At 38.7% G+C, this 25,694-nt stretch overlaps 1 protein-coding gene across 2 annotated transcripts in view; it reads left to right on the top strand.

Moving 5' to 3' along the window:
- TTC6 (tetratricopeptide repeat domain 6) overlaps nt 1–25,694 on the top strand; it is a 184,973-nt gene that overhangs the window by 16,903 nt on the left and 142,376 nt on the right. Inside the window, exon 1 of one of the 2 annotated variants that reach the window (XM_081547831.1) lies at nt 882–981. The exons of the other annotated variant lie outside the window; for it this stretch is intronic. The gene's annotated coding sequence lies outside the window, so the exon portion shown is untranslated. Of the gene's footprint in view, nt 1–881; nt 982–25,694 lie in introns of those variants that run through there. 2 annotated transcript variants of the gene reach the window in all.

Genomic DNA, 25,694 nt, shown 5'->3' with positions numbered 1-25,694 from the left:
AAGAAAGGGGCAGCCTAGCAAGACAAAACTTTTAGACAATAACTGTGCTACTCTAGTCAAGCACCGCAGAAAAACCTACGGCCCTGTCCTCTCCTCTGCCAGCCAGGACTGAGGAGGGAGCTAAACTTCCACTCTTGAGTGACTGTAACAGGTTAGCCCAATTTTTTCCCTAATGACATAGTGTCAGTGGAGAGCCAAGACTTTCAACACTGTCTAACAGTAAAGAGGCTACCCTACCTTCCTCCCTGCAGTGACACTGGACACCATACGGGCTTTACCCATTTTCCAGGACTTTGATGACAGGAAAGTTAGATCTTCTGTTGTAGTCCCACAGCTGCCTGAGGCTCTATTATTCCCCCAGTTTACTGTCGCTGTTACTCAGATTTATAAAATCATATTGTTTCATCTTCATGATCACTGATTCTTTCCTCTATCTCCCATACATTCAGTATTTGAGGCATTTGTACAGTTTTATTTCAATTACTGTGATTTTCAGTTCTAACATTTTTCTTTGGCTCCTGTTTATATGTTCTGTTTCTTTACTAAGACTCTATTTCTCTGCTAAGACTCTCTTTTTCTCATTGTTCCAAGTATGCTCATTATTATTGCTTATTGGCGTTTTGTTTTATTTAGACTTGAAAGAAAAAGACGGTACCAACATCGAGATGACCGAGATGTTAGAATTCTCTGATAAAGATTTTAAAGTGGTCATATGCATCACTCTAATTGGAAAACAACAATACCAGTAGATGGAAATAAGTTATGATGTATAATGTAATGTCTGGAGCAATGACCAAAAAAGCTATACAAAGAGATTCACTCAAAAACCTCTATATATACATCAACACAGAATTAAGAAATTTTAAGTAACTCATAGGAAGGCAGATAAAAAGTAAACAGAAGCAAAACACAGAGAACAAAAAGAAAAGAAAAGAGAAAGTAGCAACTTCAAACTCAAATGTATCAATAACTACACTAAATGTAAGTGGTCTAAATGTAGTGATTAAAAGCAGAGATTGGCAAGTGGATTCCGTATAAAACCCAGTATTTTTTTTTTTTTTACAAGAAATGTACTTCTGATATGATGATATAGGCAGGTTTAAAGTAAAGCATGAAAAAAATAGCAGGTACAAATTATTCAAAAGAAAGAGTGGCTATATTAATTTCAGATAAAGTAGACTTCAGTACAAAGAAAATTATGAGAGACACAGTTGGCATTTTAACATGATAAAAGGATTAATCCATCAAGTCAAAGGAATCCTAAATGTGTTAAACAAACAACAGAGCTGAAAAAATATGTGAAGTAAAAACCAAAAGGAGCAATTGATGAATCTACAATCGTAGTTGAAGATGTCAGCACCCTTCTTTCAACAATTGATAGAAAACCCTAGACAGAAATTCCCCAAGAATGTAGGTGAACTCAACACTACCATCAAACGTTAGAAACTAATCTACATTTATAAAACACTGTACTCAGTGGTAGCAGAATACACGTTCTTGTCACTGCCCATGGGACATATACTAAGACCATCTCTGGTCCATAAAAGTGAACTTTAATGAATTTAAAAGAATTGACATCATATGGAGTGTGTTCTCTGATTATAATGGAATCAAACTAGAATTAATAACAGATTGATAATAAAATCTCCAAACACTTGGAAACTTAAAACAATATCTAAGTAATCCATGGAACAATGGGGAAATCTCAGAGAAATTTTAAAAACTGAACTGAATTAAAAGTACAAAATTTAGGGGATATAGGTAAAGCAGTAGTGCCTTTATCCTAGAGAATGAAAACTTACTTACATTCAAATAGTTACATTCAAATAAACTGAGATGAATGTTCTTAGAAGCTTTTATTACTTAATAACCCCAAACTAGAAATAACCTAGATGTCCTTTAAGGACATATTACTCGGCAATAAAAAGAAATAAAGTACTGGTATCACAACAACTTGGATGAATCTCCAGAAAATTATGCCAAGACAAATCCAGTCTCTAAATGTTACATACTGTATAATTACATTTTATACAACATTCTTAAAATGGCTAAATTATAGGAATGGAGAAGAGATTTGTGGCTGTCAGGGGTTGAGGACAGGCTTGAAGTAGGGGAGGGTGAGAGGGAAGTATGTGTAGCTTTAGAAAGGCAACTTGAGAAATCTTTCTGGTGATGGAGATGTTTTGTATCTTGACTGTATCAGTGTCAGTATCCTGCCTGTGATTTTGTAATAGTTTTGCATGGTATTCTCATTGGGAAAACCTGATAAAGGGTACAGGGGATATCTCTGTATTATTTATTATAAGTGAATATGTGTGTGTATGGTGTGTGTGTGTGTTAATCGCTCAGTCATGTCTGACTCTCTGCGACCCCATGCACTGTAGCCTGCCAGGCTCCTCCGTCCATGAAATTCTCTAGGCAAGAATACTGGAGTGGGTTGCCATTTCCTATTCCAGGGGAAATCTTCCTGACCCAGGGATCGAATCCAGATCTCCTGCATTGTAGGCAGATTCTCTACCATCTGAGCCACCAGGGAAGCCCCAAAAGTAAATATGAACCTATAATTATTTCAAAACAGAAACTTTAATTAAAATGTTATCTGATAGTTTACAAAAGTTTATACTGCTTTTTACAAGTTGTAAGGAGGAATATAAGGAAACGATAATTTCTCTTTTAAGCCTCCCTTAACTCACCGACAGTAACCAATACTTGTTATCCTTCTGTTGTTGTTCAGTCACTCAGTTGTGTTTGACTCTTTGTGACCCCACGGACTGCAGCACACCAGGCTTCCCTGTCCTTCACCATCTTCAGGAGCTTGCTCAAACTCAGGTCCATTGAGTCAGTGATGCCAGCCAATCATCTCATCCTCTGTCGTCCCCTTCTCCTCCTGCCTTCAATCTTTCCCAGCATCAGGGTCTTTTCTAGTGAGTCAGCTCTTCGAATCAGGTGGCCAAAGTGTTGGAGCTTCAGTTTCAGCATCAGTCCTTCTAATGAATATTCAGGATTGATTTCCTTTAGGATGGACTGATTGGATCTTCTTGCAGTCCAGGGGACTCTCAAGAGTCTTCTCCAATACCACAGTTCAAAAACATATTCTTTGGCTCTTAGCCTTATTTATGGTCTCACATCCATACATGACAACTGGAAAAACCATAGCTTTGACTAGACTGACCTTTGTTGGCAAAGTCATGTCTCTGCTTTTTGATACGCTGTTTAGGTTTGTCATAGCTTTTCTTCCAAGGAGCAAACGTCTTTTAATTTCATGGCTACAGTCACCATCTGCAGTGATTTTGGAGCCCAAGAAAATAAAGTCTGTCATTATTTCTATTGTTTCCCCATCTTTTTGCCATGAAGTGATGGGACCGGATGCCATTATCTTCGTTTTTTGAATGTTGAATTTTAGGTCAGCTTTTTCACTCTTCTCTTTCACCTTCATCAAGAGGCTCTTAATTCTTCTTCACTTTCTGCCATAAGGGTGGTGGTGTCGGCATATCTGAGGTTATTGATATTTCTCCTGGCAATCTTGATTCCAGCTTGTGCTTCATCCAGCCTGGCATTTCACATGATGTGCTCTGCATAAAAATTAAAGAAGCAGGGTAACAATATACAGTCTTGACGTACTCCTTTCCCAATTTTGAATCAGTCCATTGTTCCATGTCCAGTTCTAACTGTTGCTTCTTGACCTGCCTACAGATTTCACAGGAGGCAGGTAAGGTGGTCTGATAGTCTCATCTGTTTATGAATTTTCCACTGTGTGTTGTGATCCACACAGTCAAAGGCTTTAGTGTTGTCAATGAAGTGGAAGTAGGTTTATCCTTCTACATTTATCTTAATTCTTTAGTATAAATATTTATACTAAATAAATTCTTTGACATAAATATGTACACATACATACATATATAGTTTTTTTTTAAAGTAAAAATAAGAACCTAAATATTATTCTGCAGCTTACTTTTTGACACATATCAGTGGACATGTATACTTTTTAATTTATTTTTTTTAATTGCTGCATATTATTCCATAGTATTTAAACATTTCTTGGCTCTTTGCTCTTCAAATTTTATCTTTCCCTATCCTAGGAACAAAGTTTTGCTCACTGGAGTTATAAATCAAAGAACCTACCAGGATCTGGGCAAAGAAAAGCCATCTATTGTTTGACTGTCACCAGTACAATTGGGAGGGACTAGTTTGGGCAAATCTTTTCTCTTCAGAGTGACAGAAGCATTTATTGTACTTTTCTCTTTATATTCTCTTTGTGCATTACTTTATTGTTCTCACAGACGTAACAGCTTAAACTAGTACAAATGATGTAATGATTAAGAAGTTTCTTGATTACAATTTTTTTTTTTCCTGTGAAGTTTTAAAATCTCCTAGACAGTACTCTTGCCTGGAAAATTCCATGGATGGAGGAGCCTGGTAGGCTACAGTCCATGGGGTCACTAAGAGTCGGACACGACAGAGTGACTTCACTTTCACTTTTCCCTTTCATGCACTGGAGAAGGAAATGGCAGCCCACGCCAGTATTCTTGCCTGGAGAATCCCATAGACGGCGGAGCCTGGTGGGCTGCTGTCTATGGGGTTGCACAGAGTTGGACACAACTGAAGCGACTTAGCAGCAGCAGATATCATTTGGATGCCTTCAATAAATGCAAAATGTTCATGTGTTTAGTTTCATTTCATTTTAAATATGGAAAATAATATTTTTATTTGTTCTTGAGAAAAAATTCTTATTCCTTTAGCTGGTTTGGTTGTAGTAATGATTTTGAACCAAGCTAGGAGCTGTTCCTTTAAAATAAACTTCCTCTTTGTTGGATACAAATGTGTTTTATTTTCCATGAGCATTTTTTTTTAAGACTGAAATACAGAGTTCCTTGAAAAATGAAATGTTAATTTATCGTAGAATTCAGATGTACTTTTCTTCTGATTCTTAGTACAGATACTGCCCAGCAGTGATTTTTTTTCTTTTGCCTGTTTGTGTAATAGTCTTGTAATTTAGACCGTAAAGGACAAATACATTTGAATGTATTGAGAGTAATTCATTTTCACATATGCCACAGTTTTGAGTACATGTGCGATAAAGTGAAGAATTTTTAAATGTTAGTGAAACAATTGCTTTTTTCTGGCTACTTCAGGTACAATTATTTGGATATTTAGGGCAAAGACTTTTCCCCTCTATGGATTGTTATTTCAATACATAACTCAGTTTTAACTTTGATTTCCTAAAGTAGACCTTTTTAATGCTTTTACATTTTAAGGGCTAATCTAAGCCCTTAGAATCTCCTTAAGTGGGGGGTTAGGGGGGCGCAGCTGATAAATAGCATATTTAAAAGCCAGCACTAATCACTACCTTAACATTGTGAAGTTCAAATACATTTTAAGGGTAATTTTTGTGATATCTTCAAGTCATGATTTTTTTTTTTAAATCTTTATTGAATTTGTTACGATATTGTTTCTGTTTTATATTTTTGGTGTTTTGGCCACAAGGCATGTGGGATCTTAGCTCCCCGACCAGGGATCGAACCAGGCACTCCTGGCATTGGAAGGCAAAGTCTTAACCACTGGACCACCAGGGGAGTCCCCAAGTATGATTTTTATGTTCTGTGTAAAATGAGAGGAAAGAGTTCATGCAGTTTAAAGAAGCTTAAAAAAACTAAAGTTGCTATCAAGGCTTAGAATAATATGGCTACCTTGAGAGCAACCAAACCAACTGAATGTCCCAGTTAGGTTACATATTGACTTATTGTACACAGTAAGTGGTTTATTTTTTATTACTGAAACTACAGTATTGGGTTGTGAGTTAAGTCAAGTCATTCTGTAGCTGTAAACAGCCTGAAGCTAGGCAGTTGTGTTATTTAGAGTGCCTGTTTTAACACATAATAGGTAAACATATGGCTTTTAAGGATGGGTAGATAAGCAGTTTTGATAGTAAAATCAGAATCTTGAGAACCAGTGAACCACAATCATGCATCTTTCATCCCAAATGGAAGTAATTTAGTAGATGAGGCAGGACACTATCCAGTTGTGCTGACTATGTATGTCGTTTTGGGGAGAACATTATTTTACAAGTACCTGGTTCTTTAGTCCACTGTAAAGTATACTGCATTTCAGTCTTACTGTAATAGAGAATGATGGCTTGATAGAATCAGTCATATTTATTATCTTTATGAGTTTTTATGAGCACCATAAGAATAAAGGTTAAAATCTGTTGCATTGAAACTAAAAATAGTCGGTTGCATTGAAACTAAAAATAACACATTCTCATTTAATAAATTTTATATATTTGTCTTAAAAAATTTTTTTTTAAACATTTATTTGGCTATGCTGGGTCTTAGTTGTGACATGTGGGAATCTTAGTTATGGAATTCAGTCTCTTTAGTTGTGTCATGTGGGATCTAGTTCCCTGACTAGGCATCGAACCTGGGTCCCCTGCTTTGGGAACACAGAGTCTTAGTCACTGGACCACGGGAGAAGTCCCTGTGTTCCTATATGGAAAAGAACTTTCAGAGTTCTGTGATAAATTTTTTCATAATGTTTCCTTACCCTCATTTTTCATTACAATAGTGTCTGGAGCTGAAAGGTAACCTAGTTAACTTTGTATTATAGATAACAAAACTGAGACCCAGTGAGAGATAGTGACTTTTATAAGGCCATACAGCCAATTAGCATTGTTGGGATCAGAACTAATTTAGGTCTTTTGACAGCTGAACCAGAATTGTTTTTATTCTTACTACATGATGTTGATGGCACTTCCTTTTCCTCTTTTGCCCTGTCTTCTCCCCACCCCCACCAACTGTCTTGAGACCTAGACCCCAAGACATGTGTCCAAAATTACTTCTCAATTCGATTTTTCTCCTCTCAGATCTCTACATTAGTGAGAGGCCCATCACACTCTCCTGTCCTGGGATGGCCACCTGTAGCCTCTTGCTGGTGACTTCTAAGCCCAGCACACTTAGACTTGGGAAGGTCAACAAAAAGCAAGAATTGGCTGCTCATAGAGTGGTGTGGTGGTGTTAGAGATGGTGTGTGTGGGATGGGACTTGGGCTAAGATTGTGTCATAAAGTGAAAGAATACAAGTGGGATGAATTACAAGTAGTGATGACATTATAGTGGAATCACTCAGTCGTGTCCGACTCTTTGAGACCCCATGGACTGTAGCCTACCAGGCTTCTCCATCCATGGGATTTTCTAGGCAAGGGTACTGGAGTGGGTTGCCATTTCCTTCTCCAGGGGGATCTTCCTGACCCAGGAATCGAACCCTAGTCTCCTGCATTGCAGACAGACGCTTTACCCTCTGTGCCACCAGGGAATTAATTAATTTATGTTTGGCTGCACTTGGGTCTTTGTTGCTGTGCACAGGCTTTCTGTAGTTGCGGAGAGCCGGGGCTACTCTTCATTGTGGGACTTGGGCTTCTCATTGCGGTGGCTTCTCTTGTTGCGGAGTGTAGGCTCTAGAGCTCGGGCTTCAGTAGTGGTGGCACAGGTGCTGGGCTTAGTTGCGTCGGAGCATGTAGGATCTTCCTAGACCAGGGACCCAACCCATGTCCCTTGCATTGGCAGGCGGACTCTCAACCATTGGAGCACCAAGGAAGCCCAAGGAGAGCAACTTTTGACATACTTGAAATCTTATTATCTCTGATGGATTGGAGTCTTGTTGAGACTCTTTGACTTGAGAGAATGGAGGGTGTCAGTGGCCTTACCAAGAATTCCCAAAAGCCAGGAGGAAGAGTCAGCACTTTGGATGATATCTAAATGAGACTGCAGGATTGCCATGATCACATGGTTCACTGTTAATGGGCATTCTGGTCATCAGATTGGGCCAGTCTTGATAATGAATAAAATCCCCGCTGCCCTCTACCCTTTCCTACCTTTTAAGTTGGTAGTCTGTCTTCTTTTTAGATTTCACAGATAATACAGTAAATAAAATTCCTGTCCTTTGCATGACTTACTACAAATTTATTAGGCACACAGGAGAAGATTATAATAAAGCCAGACCTCATCATTTCAGCCAGATTTCCCCTCAAGAACATCTCTAGTATCAAGCTCTTCATCTCTTAATCATTGGAAATAGGGTTTTGAAGAAATGAAAGACTGAGACAGCTGAGACACTTTTCATTGTTCTGATTTCATTATGCTGTTGAGACCTGCCTAGATGTAGTCTTTGACAATCAATTATTACTCTGGAAAGTGATTATTAAACAGTTCACTGAATTATAGCTTTTTATGTATGACTCTGTTCTCTTGCTCTTTAGGGTTAAGTGAAAAAGCTTATTAAATATCCATTTACAATGGAATCTTTGAAAATGCTAAATGGAATGCATAATTCATATAGGTTGTCACTAGTACAATGCCAAATTAGTTTAGCCAAATATCAAGTAACAGGAAATAGGACTAAGTGGCAGTCCTAATAGAACTAGCTAGGGCGGCTTATGGGTGCAGAAAACCCAAAATAATAGTGACTTAGACGAGATGGAAGTTTATTTCTGTCTTGTAAAAGTCAAAGGTAATGTTGGACTGATATGGTGTTTTTCAGAGTCAGGAATCTTGCCATCTTACTGTTTCACTGACTGTAACCCTCATTGCCATGGTTATCTCAAGGTCAACAGTGGCTGCTGTCCACCATATCTGTATTCCAGCCAACAGGAAGGCTTTAAGCAAGAAAAGCGTGTGCCTAAAATTGCCCACCACTTTTGCCTATGTTTCACTAGCCAGAACTTAACTCCATGACTACATTTACCTACAAATGACAACAAAAATGAAGTCGATATTCTGAGCAGGCTGTATGGCAAGGTTCACATTCTGTTACTCTGAAGGAGGATAGAGGAGATGTTGGGTCAGTTTCTATTATTGTTCCTCTGGGTCATGCACTGTCTATGGAGACTTTTGTGGCTGAAAGAGTTTTTCCCTCTTCCAGCAAAGGTTTATTGAGTACCTGCAACATTTGGTGGCTCAGTAAGTAAAGAATCCATCTGCCATTGCAGGAGATGTGGATTCGATTCCTAGATCGGAAAGATCTGCTAGAGCAGGGAATGGCAACCCACTCCAGTGTATCTGGCTGGAGAATCCCATGGACAGAGAAGCCTGGCAGGCTATAGTCCATGGGATCACAAAGATTAGGACACGACTGAGCACAGCACATCAGGCCCTAAGTGTTGAAAGATTTTGTATGTGACACAAATTTTAGCTTTAAGGAATTAGGTAAACTAACAAGAGAACTAGCAGTCAGTGGAAACTGATGGAGAAAGGGCTGTAATTTCAGTTTGACGACCTAGATCCTTGACTTGTAATTTATTTGTTACTTAAAATTCTTGGTGCCTCACTTTTCTCATCTGTGCAATAGAGTTAATAATGCTTACTTACAATACTGTGAGAGCAAAATGATCTTAAATAAAACAGCGTATGTTAAATATACTGCAGTTTTTAAAGGCTTTTAGTACGTATTTCCATATTGCTTCCTGGTAAAACTGAACCATCTACATTCCCACAAATAGAGAGTGTTAGTCTGTTTCTCTCCATCCTCACCAGCATTATATGTTACTGTGCTTTGAATCTTTGCTAGTTTGAAAGGTCAGTGGCTTTCCAATACTTCTCAGTTCTGGAAACCTTTCTTCAAATGAATATTCAATGAATATTCAGGGTCTCAACCATTTAATAGCATGGCAGCAGTGTGTCAGTTGGGAATGAAGGAACCAGAACCTACCTGCACAGGATTCAGGCTCCTACCAGCACATACTTTGGCCTTTTAGATATTCACCTCTCCATTCAGTTTTATTGGGTACCTATGATATTATATCAGGCACCACTCCAGAAACTGGGAAACAGCAGTGAACACCTGAAGTCCCTGCTTTCGGGAGCCACTCTGCATTATAGAGACACGAGACAGAGAGTAAACAAATCAGTAATGTCTCATGTGGCAATAAGTAATGTGAAGAATACTTCAGGAGAAGAGAGAGCATGATGGGATGGAGAGACGTTTAAACTGGATGGACAGAGAAGGACTGGAATTCGAGCAGAGGTCTGAAGGAGGTAATGAGCAGGCCGTACACTTCGTGTGTGGGAAGATCATTCCAGGCAAAGGGAGGAAACATTGTGAACCTCCAAGGCAGGAATGTTCCTGTGGTGTTTGAGGAACAACAAGATGGGGGGCTTTGTGTGTGGGGGTTATGATAGGAGAGTACGATCAGACTTGGCATTCCCTTCTTTTCTGTTTGTTTGTTTTTCTTGGCTGTGCCGCAAGGCATGTGGGATCTTAGTTCCTGGACCAGGGATCGAACCCATGTCTCCTACAGTGAAAGCACAGAGCCTTAACCACAGAACCTTCAGGGAAGCTCCAGCACTCCTTTTTTATTGCATGTACTTTGCATGTAATTTACCCCTTTTACTGTCCTGAAATAAAATTAATAGATAATTATCATCTACCCACCTAAATGATCTCAAAAATCAATATAATGCTCTATTTGTAATGTAAAGAAAAAAATGAGTGATGAATAATTAAATTGTAAATAATGACACTGGAAGACGTAATAAAAGTTGTTTGCTGCTTGTATCTACTGATAATGAATGTGCTCTGGGTAGGAATATATGGGCCATAATATATAACGATGACCAGAAAATGAACACAGGTGGCACTGGAATACGTGTTAAGATAAATAATAGTGGACTAGACTTTTGTGTGTATGATAAGAGAAGATGGGAAGCAACTTTAAGTGAAGTTAGGATGTATGCTGTGACCAATGAAAGACTCTTGAAATGGAGAAAATGAGCTCGGCCTCTTTATAAGTATACTGTCAAAATAAATCTCTCTTGAGATATAGGACAAAGTGACAGGTATCACACTGCCCCCCCCCCACGCCCATATTTCCCAACATGGACTTTTAGCAGATATCAGGACACATTCAGAGTCTGAAACCTAAAAATAACTTGCAAGCCATGTCTTTTGATAGATGATGAGACTACAGGATGAACTGAAAAAAAAAAAGTAATACAGGAAGACATGGGGAAATAGACCATTGTGAACTGTTTGACAGTAAAATAAAAACCAAACCAAGCCATTCAAAATAAAATAACTTTGACACGTAATTTTTATAACAAATTTATTACCCTTTGCTTAAAGTATTTAAAATTATATAAATTCTTAATGATATACAGTTAATCCCTTTATTAAATATTTATTATTCCTGTGTTTTACATGTCTTTGCTAAACTAAGTATGCTTGGATCTAAGTTTATAAATGAACTTCATAATCCTCTTGTACATTTTTGTATGCAGCTGCTAACAGTGCAGAATGAAACAGGTGTGTTGTCCTGTTAACACAGATAGAATAAACTGTCAGCAGAGTTGTCTTTGGTTGACCTGATACTCTGAAGTGGTAAGGAGTTCTTGTTGAAGTTCCCAGGAAAATAAGGTACAATCTTTCTTTGATTTACAAAGTAGTTGCATTCCTGGAAAATGTAGTGTGGGTTAAATAAGGGGAATATTTTGTATTTTTATATATAAAATGGAGAAACCTTTATACAGAAACCTGTATGCAGGTCAAGAAGCAACAGTTAGAACTGGACATGGAAAAACGGACTGGTTCAAAATTGGGAAAGGAGTACATCAAAGTGTATATTGTCATCCTGCTTTTTTAACTTCTATGCAGAGCACATCATGCGAAATGCCACGTTGGATGAAGCTCAAGCTAGAATCAAGACTGCCAGGAGAAATATCAATAACCTCAGATATGCAGATGACACCACCCTTATGGCAGAAAGGGAAGAGGAACTTAGAGCCTCTTGATGAAGGTGAAAGAGGAGAGTGAAAAATTTGGCTTAAAATTCAACATTCAAAAAACAAAGATCATGGCATCTGGTCCCATCACTTCATGGCAAATAGATGGGGAAACAATGGAAATGGTGAGAGACTTTATTTTCTTGGGCTCCAAAATCACTGCAGATGGTAACTGCAGCCACAAAATTAAAAGACGCTTGCTCCTTGGAAGAAAAACTATGACAAACCTAGACAGCATATTAAAAAGCAGAGACATGACTTTGCTGACAAAGGTCCATCTAGTCAAAGCTGTGGTTTTTCCAGTAGTCACGTGTGGATGTAAGAGTTGGACCATAAATAAGGCTAAGTGCTGAAGACTTAATGCTTTCAAACTGTGGTATTGGAGAAGACTCTTGAGAGTCCCTTGGACAGCAAGACAATCAAATGATCAAACAAGTCAATCATAAAGGAAATCAACCCTGAATATTCATTGGAAGGATTGAAGCTGAAACTCCAATACTTTGGCCACCTGATGTGAAGAGCCGACTCATTGGAGAAAACCCTGATGCTGGGAAAGATTGAGGGCAGGAGGAAAGGGGGGACAACAGAGGATGAGATGGTTGATGGCATCACCAACTCTATGGACATGACTTCGAGCAAACTCTGGGCGATAGTGAAGGACAGAGAAGCCTGGCGTGCTGCAGTCCCTGGGCTCGCAAAGAATTGGACATAACTGAGCTACTGAATAGCAATACAGGATGAAGGACATTTTTGTTTTGTAGGACTGTCCTATGTAGGCTTTCAGGTCCATCCCTTAGTCCTTCCTTGCCCAGTAAATGCCAGTAGCACTTCCCATTGTAAAAACCAAAGATGCTGCCCCCACACTCAGGCAGTTTATAAATGTTCCCTAGGGAGCAGTATCATCCCTAATGAGAATCACTGATGTGCAGATAACTGTAGGCTTTTTAGAACTTTGAATTTCATTTGGCGTGACATAAAAAGATGTTGGGGGGTTTTGAGCAGAAGCATAGGGTAGCAAATAGTTGGACACAACTGAAGCAACTTAGCATGTCATGTCATGGCATGACATGATCTGATCTTATTCTAAAATGATCAACTGACTACTGTGTGGACAGTAGTTTACAGGGGAAGCAGTGGTGGAGAAAAGATGACCAGTTAGGTGCCTCTTGGAGTAATCCATGTGAGAGATGATGGTGACTTCATCCAACTGTGATGATAGTGGTGGAAAGGAGGTGAGAAGTGGTCTGACTTAGCATGAATTCTTAAGGTCCCTTATGGATTGAAAGTGTGGAGAGAGAAGAGTAGAAGATGGCTCATGGTCTTTTGATGGGTGAAGTTAACTGGAAAAATAAAGCTTTCATTTTCTGAGATGGTGAAGACCAAAGGTGAGTTAGCTTGTGGGGTTGATTTAAGTTAGAGGCGCCTAATAAAGTTCCAAATGGAGATGTTGAGTAGGCGATTACTTACAGTTTTAGAGGTTAGGAGGCAGGTTAAGGCTAGAAAGATTGGGATTCATCAGGGTCCAAATTCAATAATTTGAATTTATTAAACTAGAAGAGATGACCAAAGGGAAAAGTGTATCTGGAAAGGAGAAGAAATCTAAGGACTAAGAGCCTCGGGGCCACCATTGTTTACCGGCTGAGAGAAGAGGTAGGATGAACAAAAGAAACTGCGGAGCCAGGTGTGGGAGAAAGAACCAGGAGAAGGTGTGTGGCATCGGTCCCCTACCTTTTTAGCACCAGAAACCTGTTTTGTGGAAGACAGTTTTTCCATAGACTGAGGGGCTGGAAGATAGTTTTGAGATGATTCAAGCACATTATATTTATTGTGCACTTTACTTCTATTTTGTGGCAATATGTAGATATTCTGCCTTGACTTGAGGGCCAGGGTTCTTGCCTCTGTGAGAATCTAATGGCACTGCTGATCTGGCAGGGGGCGGAGCTCAGGTGGTGATTCGAGCAGTGGGGAGCGGCTGCAAAGCTCTGCTCCTTTGCCCCCTCTTCACCTCCTGCTGTGTGGTCTGGTTCCTATCAGGGACCCCTGGTGTATGGGGTCTTGGAAACCAAGTGAAGGAAATACGTCCAGAAGGATGTGATAACTGTGTCAAATCCTACTGAGTCAAATTAGATGTGCACTGTAAGGATTAATAATAACATTTTAACTGCATCATATAGCTATATACAGACACATAACTATACCTACCTTATGGATCTTACTGTTCTTGTGAATGAGATTTTTTTCCGTTCACATTTTTGAATTGTTTGTTACCATTTTGGTTTAACATGTTGATCATATATCCCAAATATCTCTGAACTCTCCTATTGGTTCCAGCAGTTGGCCTGTAGAATTTCTTGTTGAATAAAATTTGTGTTGAATAAAAGTGGTGATAATGAGCATCCCTATTTTATTTCTGACTTTAAAACAAAGACTTGGTTCTTAGTTTCACCACTAAGTATAATGTTTACCATAGCTTTTTGATAGGTACTGTTTATGTTCTCTTCCTTTATCAGCTTGTCAAAACTTTTTGTCATTAATGAGGGCTGACTTTTGTTGAGTTCTTTTTTTTGCTTCTTTAATGTTGTGATATGTTGGTCTATCTGAACCATCCTTGCATCCTGGGAAAAAGTCTTGTTTATGTTATAGTATGTTTTTATACAATGAGAATCTCTATGGGGTTTTTGCATTTGTAGTTACACCGGAGATTGGTATATACTTTTTTTTTCTTATACTATCCTTGTCCATTTTTGGTATTAATGTTGTTCTACATGCATAAGCTGGATGCTTTCTATCTTTTTCTGTTCTATAAAAACATTTTGTTTAAGAGAGGGGTTGTTTGTTCCTTGAAAGTTTGGTAATTTTCACTTGTAATGTTGTGGCTTGTTCTTGGGTAAACAGAGATTTTAAAAAAATTATCTCAGTTTCTTTAATGATTATTAATTTATTCAGACTTCTAATTCCATCCCTTCCTAGTGGGTCAATTTTGTGACATATATTTCTAGATAATAATTTTTAAAATCAAGTTTTGCTGTATTTATTAGTGTGAAGTTATTTATATATTATTTTTCTTATTCTGTGATTTATAATCTTTTGATTTTATAGCTATGGAGTCTGTCTCAGCATACAGTGGGTATGAATCTCAGTCTCCAAACACAGATGTGCAAGAAATATGTTTATTTCTTTAGAACTCAATTTAGTCTCTATTTGGGGTTCCCATTCCATCAGGACCACAGAAATTTGATCTTAGGCAATTTGGGGTTTCCCTATCCCCTTGCCTGGGATGTTTATAGAGTCTCTTAAGATTGCATCCCATTCTTTGCCTGGGACATCTTTCCATCTGGTGGTCCACTTATGGGTTCACTTAGGTCATGTTAGGAAAGAAGGCATGAAGTCTCTTGCCTATTGGAGGGTACTCCAACCCGGCCACATAGGAATGGGCCTTTGGCTTGGAATACTTCTCTACCAGAGTCTTCATAGCTTGTGTTGGACTTGTGTCCTTGTATGGGAATATCTTTTCCTGTTTCCTATTCAAAATGTACGTCTTTGTTCTGCCTAAGAGTGTGTGTCATGTGGTACCTGGTGAGGCCCATTACTTTATCCGTCCATTGCAGGTAGGGGATGGGGCCTTTCATTCTGCAGCACAAGAGTTCTGGACTTTATGGAGGCCTCTGGTCCTGCATTGGCTGTCAGGAGGGCCTTGCTGGCTGTGGTGAACCTACGGCCACTAGTGAAGCTGATCTTCCTCTGCCTCTTTATGTAACATTGTTCCCACCAGTGCTTGACTGTGTTGTGTTTTCCTTGGTGACACCAATACCAAGACGCAGTGGGCAAGAGTGTTTGGACCTCTACTCCTGGTGATTGGCCACAGATGCCACTTGCTTGACAGATTGCCTCTCCATCATAAGTCTACGCAGGTCCCTCCTGAGTTGCCCATTGTTCCTGTCTCCAAGACTCCTTCCATTTCCCCAGATTCCCATCTGTGCTTGCCACTCATGGGCATACAGAAATCATTTTGCTAGACTCAGGCCACGCTGGGACCTGGTAAACTCTGCAAGATTATACAGTGTTCCATCTGCCTTGATGCTCCCACATGGCTGTTTCCTCTCAGAGATCTTGCTGCTTTTTGGATTCTCTGTTTGGGAAATGATCTCAGATCTTTTCTGCCCCCCCGCTCACTATTCTACAAACACATCTCCCTCTTGTTTCCTTTGGGCTTAGCCCTGGGGAGCTGGGTATGAGGCTCTGTCCCGGGGATCCAGCAGCATTCTGTGTTTTCATCACCTCCCCACAAATGTTTTCTGGTCCAGAAATTTAATTCTTTTCTAGCTGTAGAGGTAGGACATGTTACTCAGATAAACTCATCTTGTTTGCTCCCAAATCAATTGTTATTGTCCTATGTTCTTCTTTTCCATAAGACTCCTGGGTTTTTAAAACCTGAGAACCAGAACGGACCCTTGTTTTATCGCTTTATTCTGCAGTAGCATCTTTTGCCTGAGGCCGTGGGTCCAGAATGGCCAAGGTGAATAAAGGGAGAATACTGTGAATGTGGGTTGGAGGGAAATGTCAGTGGATTCTTCAAAACTGTCCCTTCAGACCCTCATTTGACAGATGAGGGGACAGAGTCTCAGAGAAGTAATGGACTTGCCAAGGTCACATACAACAGAGACCAAACTCCAGATCTCTACTGCTTTTGTGTTCTTTTATGTTATGTATTGTCTTAATAGTTATTTGAAACACTTACGGAGTTTAGATTCTACAACCCAATACTTACTTCACCTCACTTTCAAATACTTTGTAACTGTCATCATGAGGATCCCATAGCAAATGAACCATTGTAGATGCTCAATTTTCTTAATAATTATGGGTTCAGGGCAAATATGCCTTTTTTGGGGGGAGGGGAGTGCTGCAGGGCATGTGGGAATCTTAGTTCCCTGACCAGGGACTGAACCCATGTCCCCTGCATTGGAAGCTTGGAGTCCCAACCATCGAGCCTCTAGGCAAGTCCCAAATATGCCCTTTTAAAATGTTTTCTCTTTCAGTAGAAACATACTCTAAAATCTATTATACTTCCTCCCCTTTGTAAAAGGGGGTGGGACTTGTTCCCCCGTGCATTCTCATTACCTGCTCAGCTACCCCCTAGCAGAGGTGCTAAGTTGATTCTTTTCTTGAGGACCAAGGACACCATTTTGGAAGTTGGCTCCTAATACTATGCTATAATAAAGTAGTGCCCATGGTCTTATTGGGCGACTGAGGTGTCCGTCCCCCATACCCTGGATCCAGCTGTGCTTGGAGTTCTCTTGTTTTCTTTTTGTAATTTTTGTTTTCTCCTTCTCATTATGCTGGCAAGTGTCTCTGTTTTGCAGTCAATATTTCAGTATGTTGCAAGTATCTTCCACAGCTCTCTTCCTAATATCTTTTGTCTGTTCTGCCCTAGGCTTTGAAACTAGGTAAATCAGCCTGGTGATATTGTTTGTAAAGTGAGAGTAAATAGCCTCTAAGGGAGCACCTCCCACGCTTTCCTATGGGAAAGTTTGCAAGCTTCTTTTGCACAAGCCTTTGCTGACCCCTCTTTGCCTACTGGAAGGCCTTTTTTCTTACATCCTGCTTCCTGTCTCGGCTAGATCCGTGAAGGTGCAGGATGTCTGCATAGTGAACAGGTGAGGATCAACTGCTCCCCCCCTTCCTTTTCTTCTTTCATTGATTCAGAGATACTGTAAGAATGTTTTGCATATGATTATGCCCCATTCTGAGAAGAGAGCCATTAACTAGGTAGTTGCAAATAAAAATAAAAAATCACCACCCCAGAACCACAGAATACCTTTGGGCCATTTGATGCAAACGGTACCGCTGATCTTGGGGGCTTTCTGAACCACAGCTGTCAGTTTAAACAAAACTCCAAACCCAATTAAACTTTTGTTGGATAGAGTGCTAGTTTGAGAACTGGTTGGACGGCTTTTAAAACTTAATGATGAAGCTCTTCACCAGAAGATAAACAGAAGTACAAATACTTGGTACACATATTTTTTTAAAGCTAACCGTAAGCTGGTCTTAGTTTTATCATTTTGTTGGAAAATGGAGAGCAATTTCCTGCACACAGATTAGTTGTAATGTTGGCAAGTTTTCATCACATAGTTGTTACATTGTAAACTTGAGGTGAAACTTTTTTTTCCCTCAAGAAGGAAGACTGTTTAATAGTATTATGATTGAAATACTCCAATGATATATATTAGTGAATTTTCTTTAGTAAGAGCGGACACTGTGAGCAGATACTATGCCTGTGAAGCTGTGTTTTTTATTTTTCCCAGACCCTTCTCCATGCCTCCCTATCCCATTCCTCTCTATCCCATTCCTCTTTTCTTTTTCTTTCTCACATTCTTTCCTTCTCTCTCTCTCCCTCTTTCAGTACGACTAGTTCTTAGTTCCCTATCACCATGCATTTGAATATTTAAGTAAAACATAATCAGCTTTTTCATCATTGACTTGGCCTGTAGAAGAAATTGAAATTTTTTTCATCCATGATTACTTTGGGGATCATTTAAGAAAACACCAAATGGTTAGCTTGAGTCAAGTATAGAGCGCAGGGTGGTAGTCTGTCTAGGATGGGTACAGAGAATGGAGGAAGATAGCATGAGAGGTCACAGTGGTCAGCCCGTGGCCATGGGAGAGTTTAGGTTTGATGCTGATGGTTTGGAGATGCATTGTAAGAAGGGGAGTGCCACAACACTGTGAATGTTTAGAAAGCCTGTCCTGGCAGCAGTGCCAACATGGCCTGGTGGGAAGCATGAGTTAGGAGGTTAAAGCCTTAATCCAGGAAGAAATGAAGAATGTCTGAATTAAGGCAGGGCGGTGTTGCTGCAGCGCAGGGCACCAGTGAAACAGCAGGGCATATTCAGGTGGTGAATTCAGAATTTGGTGGTGATGAGAGTAAGCCACTTAGATGAATCATATAAAATGTTCTTTTTATAGGTAAAAAATGATGGGATCAGTACTTTTTCATATGATTCAATTTAATCTTTGCTGCAGGTTAGAGAAAAATATGCAGTAAGATTGACTGTGATGGAAAGAAAAGAATCTGGACTATAGCTGGAAGAGGTTATATAAGGGTGTTCTTCGAAAGGATGTTTATATGCTGAGGGGAAAGATGACCTGGAGGGAGAGCAAAGCTCTTAAGAAGAAATGGATTTAATGTTGTTGTTTCTTGCATTGCTGTATGTATTTATTAAATTTATTTTTAATTGGAAGATAACTGCTTTACAGTCTTGTGTTGATGTTTTCCCTGCATCGACATGGATCGACCACAGGTACACATACGTCCCCTCTCTCTTGGACCTCCCTCCCACCTCCCACCCCTCACCTCTTTACATCCCTCTAGGTTGTCACAGAGCACAGGATTGAGCTCTCTGCATCATACAGAAAATTCCCACTGGCTATCTATTTTACATATGATAATGTATATGTTTCATTACAAATCGAGAGTTGCTTTATTTATTTTAAAAACTTATTTACTTATTTTGCTGTGTTGGGTCTTAGTTGCAGTATGCAGAATCTTTAGTTGTGGCATGTGGGATCTAGTTCCCTGACCAAGAATTGAACCTGGGCCCGCTGCCTTGGGAACTTAGAGTCTTAGCCCCTGGACCATGAGGAAAGGCCCCAGATGTTTTATTTTTTGACCACACTTTGCAACATATGGGATCTTAGTTCCCCAACCAGGGACTGAATCTTTGCCCCCTGCAGTGGAAGCACAGAGTTTACCACTCGACCACCAGGGAAGTCCAGTATTGTCATTGTTTTATTTAAATTTTTGTCAAAATAATAGGGAGATATAGTTTAAAAAGTTATATAGTGCTGCTTGAAATTTTTTTAAATTACACCAGTTCCATACCTCCCATTTCTACTCCCCATAGAAAATTACTCTTCAACCTTTTAGCTACTCATCTTACATGTATCTTTATATTTCTAAATAATATTTTAATGCTGCTCTTTCTGATTTTTTTATATTAGACAGCGTCTGTTGATTTCCTTTGTGGAATATAACAATTTAGTGCTTTTTCTACCATTTACCATCACTCCATGGCACATACATTTTCCTGTCTTCTCAACATAATCATAATTTTTGGTATTTGCAACGTATTATTTAGGAAGATATCATAGCTAACATTTTCTTTATTGAGTAACTACCTTTTTCTAGAATTGATGATTGCGGAGTTTTTCTTTCTTCTCCTAGTTATTTAGTGTTTTGTGTAAACACCACTAATTTCTTGCTGTGCTCTTTGATACGTCATATAATCTTTCATGTTCTTTCTTTGAGACTTTTTGGAGTTGATCCTGGTAAGATGTGGATTAATTGCTCTCCGGGCTACTATTATACTTACCTGTGGCCATGGCATTTGCCGTCATCATCTGTGATTGAACCCCGTATCTTCCGGTTTCTTGACTTCCTAACTACCAAGAAAGGATACAGAGGAGGTACTTTTTTTTTTTTTTTAAATCTCACTTGTGAAAGTTTCTGTATCTTACCTTCACTTAACAGTTTGGTCACAGAATGCTAGGTCAAAGTTACTTTACTCAGAATTTTGGAAGTGCTATCCCATCTTCTAACATCTGTGGTTGCTGGTCAAACCTTCAATGATGTTCTCCTTTCTCTTCCCTTCTAGTGACCTTTTCTCCTCTCTCCAAAAGCCTTTTACTCCAGGTTTCCTGCAGCTTCACAATGGCATGATGTGGTTCCTTTACCACTGGTTTATGGTGGGCCCTCGCAGCTCTTTCGTTCTAATAACCCAAATCCTTCAGTTCTGGGAAATTTCCTTTGGTTACTTATAAGTCTTCACCTCTGCTTTCTCAGTCCTCTCTGGAACTCCTCTTATTTGGATGTTGGTTCTCTGGAATGATTCTCTTGTTTTTATTTATTTCTCTACTATTTGCTACCTTGTTGTTGCCTCTTTGTTTCGGGGAGAATTTTCTTAATTTTTGTTTCTTTTTTTGGTATTGATATATTCATTCTGCTGGCTTATTTTATTCTTAACCCTTTCTGTCCTCTGCCCTGGTGTGGGAGAGACAGTTCTTTGGCTGTATGAAGGGGAGTTCTAGGGAGGCTGTCTTCCCTTGCATCCTCACTTTTGGAGATTATTGCCTCTAACCCCTGGGGTTTCCCCGGTGGCTCAGTGGTTTAAGAATCAGCCTGCACTGCAGGAGCTGCAGGAGTGGTGGGTTCGATCCCTGGGTCAGGAAGATCCCCTGGAGGAGGGCATGGCAACCCACTCCAGTATTCTTGCCTGGAGAATCCCATGGACAGAGGAGCCTGGTGGACTGTAGTTCATAGGTTTACAAAGAACCTGACAGGACTGAAGCGAGTTAGCACACACACTCGCCTCCATCCTAAATCTTTCTGAGGTTATAGTTTGACTTGTTTTGCTTCTAGGCTTTCATTTTTGTAAAGCAAGGTTACATTTCACAGAACATTTGTGATAAAAAAAATTGACAAAATATTCTCATGTCAGCTTATCAATGTTAATATTGTTTTTAATGTGTGCCTTTATGTATTTATTTGCAACTTACTATATGTGTTACAGTAGTAAGACACCAGAATAAATAACAGTCTTACAAAACACATTTTGAGGTTCTCATTGGCTGTTAAGACATGGCCAAGGTAAACTTTCTTTAATATATTTGCTCCCAATTAGAGGAGTGTTTATTTAATGCAATGTCTTCTTATATTTGAAACTTGTCTAAGCTAATTGTTTTTTTTACTCTTTTTTTAAAAAATTGAAGTATCATTATAATGTTATGTTAGTTTCATATACAGCAAAGTGAGTGTTATGCATATATTCTTTTTTTATATTCTTTTCCATTATAGTTTATTACATGCCTGGCAGGCTACAGTAGGTAGGGTCACAAAGAATCGGACATGGCTGAAGTGACTTACCACACTTTAGTATAAGATATTGGACATAATTCCCTGTGCTATACAATAGGACCTTGTTGTTTATCTGCTTTATACATAGTAGTTTGTATCTGCTAATCCCAAACTCCTAATTTGTCCCTCTCACCCTTTCCCCTTTGGTAATCCTAAATTTGTTTTCTATGTCTGTGGGTCAATGTCTATCTTGTATTTAGGTTCATTTCTATCATTTTTTTTAGATTCCACATATAAGCGATACAATCTTTCTTTGGCTTACTTAGTATGATAATCTATAGATCCATGCATGTTGCTTCAAATGACATTATTTCATTATTTTTTATGACTGAGTAATATTCCATTTCACACACACACACACACACACACACACACACACACACACACACACATCAAATCTTCATTATCCATTTATCTGTCATTGGACATTTAGCTTGCTTCCGTATCTTGGCTACTGTAAATAGTGCTGCTATGAACACTGGGGTCATGTATCTTTTGAATTAGACCTTTTTCTGAATATAAGATCATGGCATCCGGTCCCATCACTTCATGGCAAATAGATGGGGAAACAGTGGAAACAGTGGCTGAGTTTATTTTTTTGGGCTCCAAAATCACTGTAGATGGTGATTGCAGCCATGAAATTAAAAGACGCTTACTCCTTGGAAGGAAAGTTATGACCAAACTATACAGCATATTAAAAAGCAGAGACATTACTTTGCCAACAAAGCCGTCTAGTCAAGGCTATGGTTTTTCCAGTGGTCATGTATGGATGTGAGAGTTGGACGGTGAAGAAAGCCGAGTGCCGAAGAATTGATGCTTTTGAACTGTGGTGTTGGGAAAGACTCTTGAGAGTGTCTTGGACTGCAAGGAGATCCAACCAGTCCATCCTAAAGGAGATCAGTCCTGGGTGTTCATTGGAAGGACTGGTGTTGAAGCTGAAACCCCAGTACTTTGGCCACGTGATGCGAAGAGATGACTCATTTGAAAAGACCCTGATGCTGGTAAGATTAAGGGCAGGAGGAGAAGGGGACGACAGAGGATGAGATGGTTGGATGACATCACCGACTCAATGGACATGGGTTTTGGTAAACTCTGGCAGTTGGTGTTGGACAGGGAGACCTGGCTTGCTGTGGTTCATGGGGTCGCAAAGAGTTGGACATGACTGAGCGACTGAACTGAACTGAACTGGATATATGCCCAGGAGTGGAATTACTGGATCATATGGTAACTCTAATTTTAGTTTTTAAAGGGACTTCCATACTGCTCTTCATAGTGGCTGTATGCACCAACTGCATTCTTACCAACAGTGTAGGATGGTTTCCTTTTCTCCACACCTTCACTAGCATTTATTATTTGTAGACTTTTTGATAATGGCCATTCTGACTGGTATGAGGTGATACCTTATTGTGGTTTTGATTTGTATTTCTCTAATAACTAGCACATGAGCATCTTTTCTTATGCCTGTTGGCCATCTATATATCTTCTTTGGAGAAATGTTTATGTAGGTATTCTGTCTATTTTTTGGTTGGGTGGTTTGTTTTTTGTTATTGAGTTGTATGAGCTATTTGTATATTTTAGAAATTAATCTGTTGTTGGTAGCATTATTTGCAAGTATCTTCTCCTATTCTGTAGGTTGTCCTTTCATTTTGTTTGTGGTTTCCTTTTCTGTGCAAACACTTATAAATTTGATTTGGTCCCATTTGTTTATTTTTGCTTTTATTTCTGTTGCCTTCAGAGACTGGCGGGCCTAGGAAAACATTGCTACAATTTGTGTCAGAAAATGTTTTGAGTATGTTTCGTTCTAGGAGTTTTATGGTGCTTGGTCTTATATTTAAGTCTTTAAGCCATTTCGCGTTTATTTTTGTATATAGTGTGAGGGTATATTCTAATTTCATTGATTTACGTGTGGCTGTCCAGGTTTCCCAACACCACTTGCTGAAGAGCTTATCTTTTCTCCATTGTATATTCTTGCCTCCTTTGTCAAAGTTTCATTGACTATAGGTCTGTGGGTTTATTTCTGGGCTTTCTGTTCGGTTCCATTGGTCCCCATGTCTGTTTTTGTGCCAGTGCCATGCTGTTTTGATTGCTGTAGTGTTGTAGTGATGTCTGAAGTCTTGGAGGGTTCTTTTCCAGCTTTGTTCTTTTTCCTCAGGATCAATTCTGGATCTTTTATGATTCCATATGAATTTTAGGATTACTTATTTTAGTTCTGTGAAAAAATATCATGGGTAATTTGATAGAGACTGCATTAAACCTGTAGATTGCTTTGGATAGTATGGCCATTTTAACGATTAATTCTTCTAGTCCAAAAACACAGGATATCCTTGTATTTCTTTGAGTCATCTTCAGTTTCCTTTATCAATGTTCACCTCCTTGGTCAAGTTTATTCCGAAGTACTTTTTTTTGAATGTTATTTTAAAAGTATTTTTTTTTTAAAAACTTTTTTTCTAATATTTCATTTTGTCATTGTAAAGAAATGCAACAGATATCTGTCTGTTAGTATCTTGCTACCTCACTGAATTCATTTAGCAGTTCTGCTAGTTTTTGTGTGGAGTCTTTATGATTCTTTCTCTCTATAGTATCATATCATTGGCATATAATGACAGTTTCACTTTGTCCCTTCCAATTTGGATACCTTTTATTTCTTTCTTGTCTGATAGCTGTGGGTAGGACTTCTGGTTATGTTGAATAGTAGAGGTGAGAACTAATATCCTTGTCTTTTTCCAGATTTTAGCACGAAGACTTCAGCTTTTCACTGTTGAGTATTATGTTGGCTGTGGGTTTGTCATAAATGACTTTTATTAGGTTGAGATATCTTCCCTCTATACCCACTTTGATAAGACTTCTTTTTTTCATGAATGAATGTTGAATTTCATCAGATTCTTTTTCTGCATCTATTGAGATACTCATGTAATTTTTGTCTTTTCTTTTGTTGATGTGGTGTATCACATTGATTAACTTGCATATGTTGAGCCATGCTTGTGAGCTTGGAATGAATCCAACTTGATTGTGATGTATGATCTTTTTTTAATGTGTTGTTGGATTCTATTTGTTAGTATTTTGTTGAGAACTTTTGCATGTAGATTCATCAAAAATATCAGCCTATAATTTTCTTTTTTGATGGTGTCTTCATCGGTTTTGGTATCAGGGTGATGGTGGCTTCCTAGAATAACTTTGGGAGCATCCCCTCCTCTTCAGTCTTTTGGAAGAGCTTGAGAATTGGTATATGTTCTTCCTTTATGTTTGGTAGAATTCCTCAGTGAAGTCATCCAGTCCTGGATTGTTGTTTTTAGAGAATTGTTTTTTAAATTAGATTTTTGATTTCAGTTCTAATAATTGCTGTGTTCAAATTATATATTTCTTCTTGATTCAGTTTTGGTGGACTATTTATTTTCAGAAATTTGTCCACTTCTTCTAGGTTGTCCAGTTTGTTGGCACTTAATTGTTCATAGTATTCTCTTACAGTGGTTTTTTTTTTTTTTTTTCTTTCTGTGGTATTGAATGTTATTTCTCTCAAATTTCTTGTTTTGCCTTTTTGGGTCCTCTCTCTTTTCTTCTTGGTGAGCCTGGCCAGAGGTTTCTTGGTTTTGTTTCCTATTTCAAAAAAAAGAGATCTTGGTTTTATTGATTTTTCTATCTCTATTTTATTCATTTCCTCTCTGATCCTTATTATTTCCTTCCTTCTGCTGACTTGACATTTTTGTTGTTGTTGTTCTTTTTCTAGCTCTTTTAGATGGTAGAGGTTAGGTTGCTATTTGAAATTTGAAATTTTTCTTGTTTGAGGAAGTCTTTATTGCTATGAACTTCCTTCTGAGGACTGCTTTTGCTACCTCCTATAGATTTTTATATGATTGTATTTTAGAAATGCTTTTTTTTTTAAATTGAAAAGATAGTAAAAGCATAACTTTAAGAAAATGTTTGGAAGTTGGAACTGACAGAATCATTAGAGAATAAAGCAGTTCAGGGATAAGTAATTTTTCTCTTGGTTTGTCTAGTCTCGTAAATTTAAGCAAAAAT

Source organism: Giraffa tippelskirchi, chromosome 12 (genome assembly GCF_054371585.1).
Source record: "Giraffa tippelskirchi isolate mGirTip1 chromosome 12, T2T-mGirTip1v1.2.pri, whole genome shotgun sequence".
NCBI classification, from domain to species: Eukaryota; Metazoa; Chordata; class Mammalia; order Artiodactyla; family Giraffidae; genus Giraffa; species Giraffa tippelskirchi.
Note: the sequence above shows the minus strand (reverse complement) of the source record. Positions and strands in the feature narration are given on the sequence as shown.